This window comes from Sminthopsis crassicaudata, chromosome 3, assembly GCF_048593235.1.
Source record: "Sminthopsis crassicaudata isolate SCR6 chromosome 3, ASM4859323v1, whole genome shotgun sequence".
NCBI lineage: Eukaryota > Metazoa > Chordata > Mammalia > Dasyuromorphia > Dasyuridae > Sminthopsis > Sminthopsis crassicaudata.
This window is the reverse complement of record NC_133619.1, coordinates 608,873,789-608,885,460: the sequence shown is the minus strand read 5'-3', so window position 1 is coordinate 608,885,460 and position 11,672 is coordinate 608,873,789. Positions and strand designations below refer to the sequence as shown.

The following is an 11,672-nucleotide window of genomic DNA, read 5'->3' as shown; positions in this document are numbered from 1 at the left end:
GACTACTAAGTAGAGCTTGGAGATCAGCTCCTGAGAGTCCAAGCAGTTAGGGATCCCCAGTTGGCTTCTGGAAGCTGACTTTCATGGGGGAGCCATTTTTGACCTACAGTTTCCCCCATGCCCTGGGACCCACTGCTTCCCACTGGGTTGCCACCAACTCCCCTAGTCAGCCTCCCTGCTCCTCTCTAGGGAATCCTAGAGTTTCTTTGTACTAAGGATCGGGGTGATCCCATCCTGCACAGTAAGCTCCTGCTCCTAATGCCCATGCTCCTTGGCCCTCCTTGGCCACAGTGTCGACTTGGACAGGGATATGTCGTCCACAATGAGGAAGGGATTGTTCCCCTTCCTCCGCCCAGCACCCATAGGGCGAATTGAATCCAGTTCTGAGCTCTGCATTTTAGGGAGGACCCCAACAAATTGCAGTGTATGAGGACAACTAAGATAGAAACAAAACTAGACTCGGTATAATATCAGTTGAAGGAAATGGGTCTGATTGACCTAGAAAAAAGAAAACTGAGTCCAACTGGGGGAACCTGTTAGTGATTTTCAGGTGTGTGAAGATATATCTTGTGCAAAGGGGATACCATTCAAATAAATTTAACAGGTATTTATTAAATGCCTCCTATGTCCCGGACACACAGACAAAATTGGCACGTCTGCTTTTAGCTTCTGCTAGGCTATTGGGAGAGATTAGGTGCAGGGGATGTGCACAATACAGGGTAATTTGTGGAGGGAAATAGCAGTAGTAATTGAAGTGAATCAGGGAATGCTTGCTGGAGGAGGTGGCAATTGAGTTGAGCTATAAATAAAAGAAAATAAATTGGGGTGAGCCTTTTTCTTGGTCTAATTGAACACAATCTCAGGCTCCAAATGAGGAAAAAATTGTTAACAATCAGCAATCCAAGACTGTGGGATTTAGAAATAGGAGAGAACAATCCCACTCCAGTAATTTTATAGCTAGGGAAGTAAGGCCTGGAAAACTCCAATCACTTAAAGGTAGAAAGAGTCAAATCTAGGTCCTCTAATAACCCAAAATCGAAGGTTTCTGCCAATAGACCTCTGGCTAAATTAGGAGAAAGTGAGTTCCCCATCACCAGTGGTTTACTTGTTGGGGATGCTGGAGGAGAGATTCCTGATCAACTGCAGGCAGTGCTAAATGCCCTCAGAGGCCCTTGCCCTTCTTGGACTTGAGATTCCCACAGATATTCTGTCAGTCTGGAGTTTGGCAGGGTGCCACCCTTGGCCTGGAGTCCCTCCTGCTAGTATCTGGAGTCCAAAGTGGGGCTCTGGCTCAGCCAGGGTGAACTCTGGAGCAGACAGCCTTTGCCAACTCCTTCTAATACCCGCATCCCCGAAGAGCACTGGATTCCACGCCAGCCTCTGGCTCATACACACGCCTTTCCACTGACATGCGAGACCAGGGCCTGGACACATGTGTCTGTGCAAAAGGCCTAGAGGTCAGGCTGGGTCAGTAGCCATCACCGAGGACAAAGGTATTACCCAGAGAGAAAACGGGGCTGCTTCGGGAGGCCTATTCTGACAGGAACGGCAGCGGCTGGGCCAACAGGATCATGAGACCAAGGGTGGGGGGCTTGGAGCTTGGATCCTGGTCTCTGCTGCTTACCTGCAAGACCTTAGCTTAAACAAGTCCTTTTCTGTCTCTGGAACTAATTTTCCTCCTCCGTAAAGGGGCAGGGGGTTTGGATGATTTCTAAGGTATCTTGCGACTCTGAATTTTATCATTCAGTGATTGCTAAAAGGAACTGGGTGGGGAGTAGAGTCTGAATGAGGAAGGGAAGATGAGCAGAGAGGAAGGGAATAGAGGAGAATTTGGAGAGCTTAGATTTGGTTTTGTAAGGGGATCAGCCATGAAGATGGAGCATGGGGATGCGGGGGGGACACTGCTGCTGTCTGCTGTAGTGCCTGATTAGCATTGCTGAGTCTAAGTATGGGATGTGGGTACGCAAGGAGTCGGGATATCATGCTCTTTCCTCCTTGGAGACAGCATCTCACACAGAACTGGGGACCGTGATCGAGCCACATCACAAGAGGTGATTCCAGGAGGCTCAGGGTGGGGACAGGGACACCATCTGAATAGTGGAGTGGAAGGGAAGGGTTGTTGGTCTGAGGGACAGGGATTGTCGTAGAATAGGGGACATCTCCAGAAGGATGATTATTTTCTTGAGTAGATGAGATGTGGGGTCATTGTCCATTGGAGAGAGATCATTGTCCTTCAGGGTAGGGTCATTGTCAAGTGGGGTCCATTTTCCTGAGGAATAAATCTTGTCTTTGGGAGGAGTCATTTTAAAATGACTCTGACTATTGTCCTGGAGGAAAGGACAGTTATCTAGAGGGATGGGGAGCATCTTCTCTGGGCAGAGTCCATTGTTCTGAGAATGGTCAGAGAAGAAGGTTTATGTTCCCAAGGGTCTTTGTACATGTCACCAGGAAGCTGAATAGTATAGAGAGGGGGAGGGGATGGCCACTGTCTCCATTGTGCGACGCCATCCTATTTTCTGAACACACCTGCTGGGCTGCTTGCCTCCTATATATTCCAGACAAGATTTGGGATGGAGCTAGGAAGAATGTAAGCTTCCCGAGAGCAGGAACCTTTATTTCTTTTTCTTTGGATCCCCAACATAATACAAAAGCCACTTACATAGGCTGCTAATAAATGCTTTTTATTCATATATTAGATCTGTAATTGCATTGATACATAAGGAAATCCAATGAGAAAACTCCATTTACTGGTGCAGACTGGTTCCCTTTCAGAAACTTAGAGGATCATAGAGTTCCGGGGTGGCCCTGAGAAGTTAGATGTCTTTGCCAGGGTCACATAGCCACTCTCTGTCAGAAATGAGAACCTGAATCCAGATCTTGCTGATTGCAAGACCAGCTCTCTTATCCAAAAGATAAAAGCTTATTGAATTGAATTGATTTTTAAACAACATGGCTTTAGGCATTGGGAATGGCTTATCAATAGATCAAAAAGATTACCAATAGATTCTCAATAAGAGACCCTGGTGTCCAGACTAGAAGGATCCCAGTCCTCAGCATCACTCTTGGGTAGGGGCTTTTTTGACTGAGTGGGATTTCTAATAATGTTTCATGGGCACGAGGAGGAATTCTTCCCAGGATGCCATTCCCGTAGGGCATCAGAAAGCCATTAACATGGCAAATTTTCTGCTGTCAGTTCCTCTCACTGCCTGCACCCCCCCACACACATCCACACACACAGTCACCAGAGTCACACCAGATCACAACATAACCCCGGAAGGAGTTGAAGCAATTCCATAAGGAAAGGGAAATGGGCTGATGGTCTCTTCTCAAAGACCTTCATATGGATTCTCTCTCCCCTAGGGACTCAACCTCCAGATCTCACTCCCCTGTGGAACTAATTTTCCTCTTCCGTAAAATTAAAGGGGCAGGGGGTTTAGATGATTTCTAAGGTACCTTGGGACTCTGAATTTTACCATTCAGTGATTGCTAAAAGGAACTGGGTGGCTGGCATCCATTCCCTTGCCACCCAAGGCATGGTTGACTTGCCGTCTCATTGTCATTCTGACATTAATTCAATAACCATATTCTGAGTGCTTTTACTCTTCTTAAAGTGAGGGGCAAAGTGGCCTGGTGGATAGAGGCTCAGTCTTACTGTCAAGAAGATCAGAGTTCAAATTCTGCCCGTGACACAGTCACTGCCTGGATGTGGAACCCTGGTCAAACCACCTGATCTTGACAGTTCTCTAAAATTTCACATTAAGTATGAGGTGCTAATCATGGTGTGTGAAGGGGATTTTCCATAAGAGGAACTCCTTTAACCTATGAAATCAAAGTTCTAGATCCCCCCCCAAAGGTAACTCACTGTGCTAATGAGTTAGACAAGGCATTTAAGGTCTAATAAGGAGGAGTAAGACAATATACAAGATACAATGCAAATTAGATTGATATCTTCATAAGTGGATTATAAGGTGCTAAGAAATCAAATGAGAGCCTACCTCCAGCTAAGGAGGTAACTAGCTCACATTTCTCTTGTGTTTTAAAGTATACAATGCACTTTTTGCCCCCCATACCCTCTGACTGATATGGTGAAAGGATTATTATCTCTATTGTACACTTGAGAAAACCGTCAGAGAAGTGAAAAGATTTACCCAGCCATATAGCAGGGAAGTGGGTAGATCCAGGACTCAAAAGCAGGATTCTATAGCTTCTACTGAGAGATAGCTCCTGGCAGGGGGGGGAGGGGGAGACATTTAGGCCATTTTAAAAGGAAGGATAGTATATTAAAGGCCAGAGGGTGGAAGAAGATATTCAAGACCCTGTAATCTGTGAGTGCAAAGATAGGAAAGGGCAGTGAGAAATCAGATCTGGAAGGAGTTTAGCAGATGGGAAGGGCCTGTTGGGTAAAAAAAGGAATATAAACCAATTTGAATATTGGTCTTCCTGAAATAGAAGAAGAAAACTGTGTTGATGAGGGTAGAGGGGAAATGTAATATATTCCAAAATCAGATGGAAAGTACTTTAGAATTACATATTGTTTGGGATTATCCAGGGCTCTGTTTGCCTGGGCACCAAGAACTGATTAAAAATACACTGATTTTTCCATATTTTTACCTAGGAGTATTTTTTTTTAAAGGGTAGAGGACAGATTTGTGATTCTATTTTTCTGGGAAACTCTTGGTGTGGAAACTCTCTTCACTAATACTGATCAGCAATTCTTCAGTAATTTATGGCTTTAGGGATTGCCTGCTTAGGGATACCCAGCTGGAATGTGTCAGCTTGTGCCCAAGACTGAGCCAGAAACTAGGAGTTCCCAAGTTCAAGGCCAGCCCTTCAGCTGCCTCTTATCCAGTAATAATTATAGCTTCTACTTATTAAAGTGTGGGAAGCATTTGATATGCATTATCATGTAGTGTCCTCTCAGCGTTCTCTGGGTATTTGTACCCAGGAAACAGGATTCAGAGGGCCCTCAGTCACACAGCTAACAAGGGAGGGAATAGGATTCAAACTCAGATCTCTTATGGCTATGGGTCCATCTAGGGTAGCTGTCTCTCCAGAGAGGCTCCCGTGTGGGGTAGAGGGCAGGGTGCTGGGAGAGCAGAATGAAGCTCTGGTTGGAAGGAGAAGGTCCAGAATCAGTGGGAGCATTTGGAGAGAGCCCTGGCACCTTCATTTTTATGTGGGATAAGGCTTTTGGGGCAGGACAGAGTGCTTAATATTCAGTCCAGAGGAAGGGAAGGAGGGGGATGTGAAGACCCAGGATCAGAGCTGGAGAGACTTCACAGGGCACATTTAGTCAGAGTGGCCAGTTATGAGAGCAGAATGATTTCTTTAAGTGGCCTCCTCTATAAAATAAGAACCTTGGAATAGTTGATTTCTAAGTACTCTTTCAGCTCCACAATTCAGTGTTCTAAGGTCCCAATCAACTTTTAACATTCTCTGTTCTGAAATCTCTTCCAGCTCTACATTTGATGCTCAAAGATCCCTCCTATTTCTGACATTCTGGCTCTAAGAACTCTCCCAGCTCAGACATTCAATGTTCTAAGATCCCTCCTATATCTAACATCCCATGTTCTAAGGCCCTCCCAGCTCTGACATTGTATGTTCTAAGGGTCTTCCCAATTCTGATCTTCTGTTCAAAGGTCCTCTTTATCTCTGACATCTTGTGTTCTAAGCTCCCTCCCTGCTCTGACATTCTGGATTCTAAGGCCCTTCCACCTCTGACCTCCCGGGTTCTAAGGGCCCTTCCACCTCTGACCTCCTGGGTTCTAAGGGCCCTCCCAGCTCTGACCTGCTGGGTTCTAAGGGCCTTCCCAGCTCTGACCTCCCGGGTTCTAAGGGCCCTCCCAGCTCTGACCTCCTGGGTTCTAAGGGCCCTCCCAGCTCTGACCTCCTGGGTTCTAAGGGCCCTCCCAGCTCTGACTCCCTGTGTTCTAAGGGCCCTCCCAGCTCTGACCTTCCGGGTTCTAAGGGCCCTCCCAGCTCTGACCTCCTGGGTTCTAAGGGCCCTCCCAGCTCTGACCTCCTGGGTTCTAAGGGCCCTCCCAGCTCTGACTCCCTGTGTTCTAAGGGCCCTCCCAGCTCTGACCTTCCGGGTTCTAAGGGCCCTCCCAGCTCTGACCTCCTGGGTTCTAAGGGCCCTCCCAGCTCTGACCTCCTGGGTTCTAAGGGCCCTCCCAGCTCTGACCTCCTGTATTCTAAGGGCCCTCCCAGTTCTGACATCCTAGGTTCTAAGGGTCCTATCAAACATGACACTCTCAAGAGCTTCTCGAGCTCTGACACTCTCTGTCCTGGCATTCCACCCTCTTGGGAAGCCAACCAACTCTAATTGCAGAATTTCAGCATTGAAAAAGATGACAGAGACCACAATCTAATCCATCCCATACCTGAATACAAATCCTATCTTCATCATCGGGACAAGTGGACACCCATACTCTGCTTGAAGACTTATAATGATAGGGAACTCACTACCTGCTGGGAGAGCCCCCTTCACTTTTGGACAGCTCTAATTGCTAGCCAGGCTTATCCCGCTCCTGCTGGAATCAGCTTCTCTGCCTCTGCGACCTCTCCCTTCTAGTGCTACCCTCTGGGGCCAAGCAGAGCATGGCTAATCCCTCTCCCTCATGACAGCCCTTCAAATACTTGAAGTCAGCTATCATGTTTCCTGATAAGTTGTTTTTCATCCAGGTTAAACGTTCCTTACTCCTTCAACCAGTCCTTGTGAGGTATGATCTCCAAGGCTCTCGCTGGGCATCCGGCTTATCTCTCAGCGGGTCACTTCTTCTCTCACCAGGGGGGCAGCTTATTGATGCCCTTCATAAAATGGGCTGCTCAGATCTGGACACAGTGCTCCCGAGGTGGCTTTCCCAGGCAGGAGAACAGCACAGCTATCTCCTGCCTCATTCTGCAATTCCTTTTTTTGTTTGTTTTTGTTTGTTTTGAGGTCATTCTGTGGACCCACATTCAGCTTGCAGTTCACTAAGACTGGTAGATTTTTGTCATAGGATTAATTTATTGTCTAGGGCTCCTCAAACCGTACCCCACCTTCTACTCATGTGGTTGATTCTTTTTAAAACCCAAGTGTATGGCTTCACATTTATCCCTATTAAATTTCATCTTATTAGATTCAGATTGTTCTTCTAGCCTGTTGAAATCTTTTTGGATTCTGATTCTGTCATCCAAGTGGTGCTTAGTATTCAAGGGGAAGGGAGGAGGGAGGGAGGTGGAAGGAGAGAGCAGGGGAGAGAGAGAGACAAGGGAAGGAAGAGGACAGAGAAGGGGAAAAACAGGGAGGGGAGTATTGGGGAGAGAAAGCAGGCCAGCGGGGAAGGGAGAAAAGCAGGAAAGCAGGTGGTGAGAAAGATGGAACTGAAGAGGAGAAAAGAAGTGAAATCAGCAGAGGAGAGAATGTTAGGAAAGAGCACTTGAGGGAAGGTCAGTTATAGGAGGGGAGATGGAAAGGATGAGAAGAGAAAAGGGGAGGAGGGGAGAGAGAAAGAAGAAAGGAGGGGGGACAGGATGAAAAGAAGGGAAGAAAGTAGGGAGGGGAGGCTCCATATTGGTTTGAATATAGACTGTTCCCAAACATAACCATATCTTGAAGATAAAATGTCTGAAAAGAGGAGAGCAAATGAATGTGTGTGTGCATATAATGCATATATATGTGTTTATAAAGAGAAAGACCGGGAAATAATTACGCAAAATAACTATGTCTCAATATTTACTGAAATAGAAGGATTGTTGGGATCAGGATTACACTTTTAGTCCAGAGTTATTCCAGTGTGTACTTGAGTGACCCCCCCTCCCTCATAATCTCTTTGGTCCTCAGTTTCTCCCTCTGTAAAATTATAGAGTTGGACTAGGGAGCCCCAAAAGCCGTTTCCAGCTCCAAATCCATGAAATCTACAATTTGACTTGAAGTATTGGTGAGAAAATCACGACTCCTTTTGCATGATTGGGGAAGAAGTCAGACATCAGATTGGATATTCTCTCTCACCAAGAAATGCTAGACTTGGGTTTTCAAACCCCAGATTTGCCTTCTGCTGTCAGTTTGACCTTGGTCAAGTGTTAGGATTACTAGGTGAGAACTCAGGTTGTCTGGATGATTACCTTCTCACACCCCTAGTTTCCTAATCTGTGGAATAAAGAAGTTGGACTAGGAGACCTGTAAGTCTATTCCAGCTTTAAATCTTCTCTCAGATGCTCTACCATCCTTCACATCCATACCTGGGCCAGGCAAACAATAGCCAATCAGAACACACTGGTAAGATGCAATCAAGGTTTCTGCAGACCACATGGCAGGGAGGGGAAAGGCAACCCATATGCAGATCAGTGTGAGATTTTTTTTTTTTTGTAAGCATCTCCAATGTGGGCAACTCCAAAGAATGCACATTGTTGTTCTTCAGAGACTCCCAGTCTAGGTGAGTGGGAGAGATTGCTATCATAGATTGGAGTAATTAGTGGGACCCGAGCCAGGTCTCTGCAGAAGAAGGATTTAGAACAATTAACTGAGTGGAAAAGATGAAGGGGGAAGTTATCTGTGGAGTCCTCGGTTTGAGCAAAGATTTAGAAATAGGAGAAGGGAATAATGGAGAAACCAACTAATCAGATTCTAGGACAGTTTTGGTATCCTAGAAAGAACACCTGCTCTAGAATCAGCCTTGGATTCACATATCACCTCTGAGGATGACCACTACTGTGCTTCCCAGCAAGCTACTTAACCACTTACTTTTTCAGTGGGTTAGATCATCTAGTCACTGAAGCCCTTTTGGTTCCAACTCTCTGGTCCTTTTGTACCCATTGCTGAGTAGAAGGCAGCTAGATGGTTCATTAGATATTGTGCTGAACTTAGAATTGGGAGGTCCTGAATTCAAATGCTGACATTAGCTGATTTCTTAGCTGATTGATTCTGGACAAATGACTTAACCTTTTCTAATATCAGAATCTTGATCTATGAAATAAGGATAATAACAATAATAATGATACTTATCTGATGGAGTGGTTGTGAAAATCAAGTAGGCTAACAGAAGTACTTTGCCTACCTTAAAGCACTCTATAAATTCTAGTTATTATAAAAATATTATTATCATTGTAAGGATAATATAGCAATAATTTGAATATGTAATACTATGCCATCATGTATAGTCATAAAAATAACTAGCTATATAACATAATTATAAGCTGTAATAATAGTTATTATAATAGCTAGCACTTATGTAGTGTTTTAACACAGGCAAAATGTTTTATGTTAATTCATTTGATTTTTTAGTAGTAGTAGTAATGTCAATTATATATCTATCAGTATGTCAGTATCATTTTATATATGTGTGTGTGTATGTAACATTATCCATTATAATATTTTAACTTTCTGACCCTAGATAAATCATTTGAATTCTCTGCCTCAATTCTCTTGAGTAAAATATTTGTACACTTTACCTCCAGCAGTTTTATCAAGAAGCAGGAACTTTAAAAACAGTAAAGTTTTATAAAAATAGAAATTATTCCAAAGAAGAATTATGAAAAGGCAACTCTCCTATCCCCGAAGTACTTCCTTCTTTGTAAAGGGGAGGGACTATGCATGTGGAATACAATATACAGTGTCCAACTTTTTCCATATCTTGGTTAGGTTTGCTGACCTGGTTGCTCACCTACCTCCCCTTTGGTATTTTTGTATAAGTTTGCATTCCATGATTAAATAGGTCCTGGGCTTTCAAAGACCAGCTTCTTTTTATATAAGGCAAACTTCCAGAGGGGGAGAAAAGGTAGAAAAATTGTGAAATGTGGGTGATTTGTCAAAAGATAGCAATAAAAATTAATTTTAAAATTGATACAGGGATTTTCATTTATGCCATCAAATAGATGATAGGGACAGGTTTATGGAGAGTCGTTAGAAGTTTACATTTGATGCAACAGACAATCTAAAATTTTTATAATAATTCCAGAATCTGATTTCCTCCACTTTTATTATTCACTCGTGGGATGATAGAATTGAGAGCTGGAATGAGGGCCACAAGAAACAAAATGAATGAATAAAAAAGCATTTATTAAGCACTTACTATTTGCCAAGCATCAAAATATATATTAAATACTATTTGCCTAGCACTGAGGATACAAGTCCAAATACAAGATAATACCTACCCTCAGGGAGTTTATCTTCTAAGAGGGAAATGACCTTGGAATTTACCTTAAAATTCAATCCAAGGAAGATTCTTAACCTTTTTTTTTGGCTCATTGATTCTGTGAGAAGTCCAGTTTGGCCCTTTCTTTATAATAGCGTTTTTAACTGTTTGAAATAAAATTCATAGGATTATAATATAAGGAAACTAATTATGTTGAAATAAAGACATAATTTTTCCTCATTCAAGCTCATCAACTTCTTGAAATTCATCCTTAAGGTCCAAAAACTATGGGTTAAAAACCCCTGATCTAGTCCAACTCTTTATTTTACAGAGACATTCCCAGACTTTCCCAGGATCACACAAATAGTTAGTAACATAGCTGGCATTAAAACCCCATTTCTCTTACTGCAAATCCAGTTCTTTAAAAAAATATATATTGTCTTTACTTTCAAATATGTCCATCTTTACTTCCCTCCCCAGCACTTGCAGTATAGAATTAAAGCAAAAATAATAATAATAATAATAATAAAAGAAAAAAAAGAAAAGAAAAAAGAAAAGAAAAAGAAAAGAAAGCAATTAAGCCAAACTAATCCACACATCACCTGAATCAGATGGCACATGCCATGATCTGCATCCATAGGCCTTCACCTCTGCAAAGAAAGAAGAGGTTTATTTTCTCATCTCTTTTCCCAGACTAAGTAAGACTAACACAGCATTCAGATTCATTTCTTTTTCTCTGTCCAGTTACATTGTATCGAGTCACCTTTCCATTCTCTACTCAATCACATCTCTTCAGTAAGTATGTATCATGTCTGAAAAATAAAGTATTACTCACTAAATAAAATAAAATAGTAAAATAAAATATTACTCACTAAATTGCCTCCAGCTCTAATGTTCTGTATTTTGAGGTACTTTCTAGCCATATCTTTTCATACTCTAAGGTCTCTTCTAGTGCTAATCTATGTTCTAAGTTCCCTCCTGACATTCTCTGTTCTGAAATTCTATTGTAAAGTCTTTCCCACCTCTGACCTCCTGGGTTCTAAGGGCCCTTCCAGTTCTGACCTCCTGGGTTCTAAGGGCCTTCCCACCTCTGACATCCTGGGTTCTAAGGGCCCTCCCAGCTCTGACCTCCTGGGTTCTAAGGGCCCTCCCAGCTCTGACCTCCCGGGTTCTAAGGGCCCTCCTAGCTCTGACATTCTGTGTTCTAAGGGCCCTCCTAGCTCTGACATTCTGTGTTCTAAAGGCCCTCCTAACTCTTCTGTGACAGGCTTCCTCCCAATTCTAACAATAAATGCTTTCTAACCAGTGTATGTGTTTGGAGAGAACAACAGTACTAGGTTCAACTCTGGGGGGAGGGAGGTTGAGGCAGAGGGAAAAGAAAAGGTCTTGTCCTCCTGATGAATTTTGACCCAAGACCCCCAGGGAGAAGGATGGTAGCTCCCCTTATCTCTCCTGCCAACTCCAAGCCTAGCCCCTGGGGGGAAGCTGCAGTGCGACCTACAGCCCCCTCTTTTTCCTCCCCCACCCATCAGGCTAGCCAGAGAAGAGAGATTGCTA

General features: G+C 43.7%; 1 protein-coding gene across 2 annotated transcripts in view; it reads left to right on the top strand.

Moving 5' to 3' along the window:
- Positions 1-11,672, top strand: part of EPHA8 (EPH receptor A8) — a 49,719-nt gene that overhangs the window by 1,226 nt on the left and 36,821 nt on the right. The window lies entirely within an intron of this gene.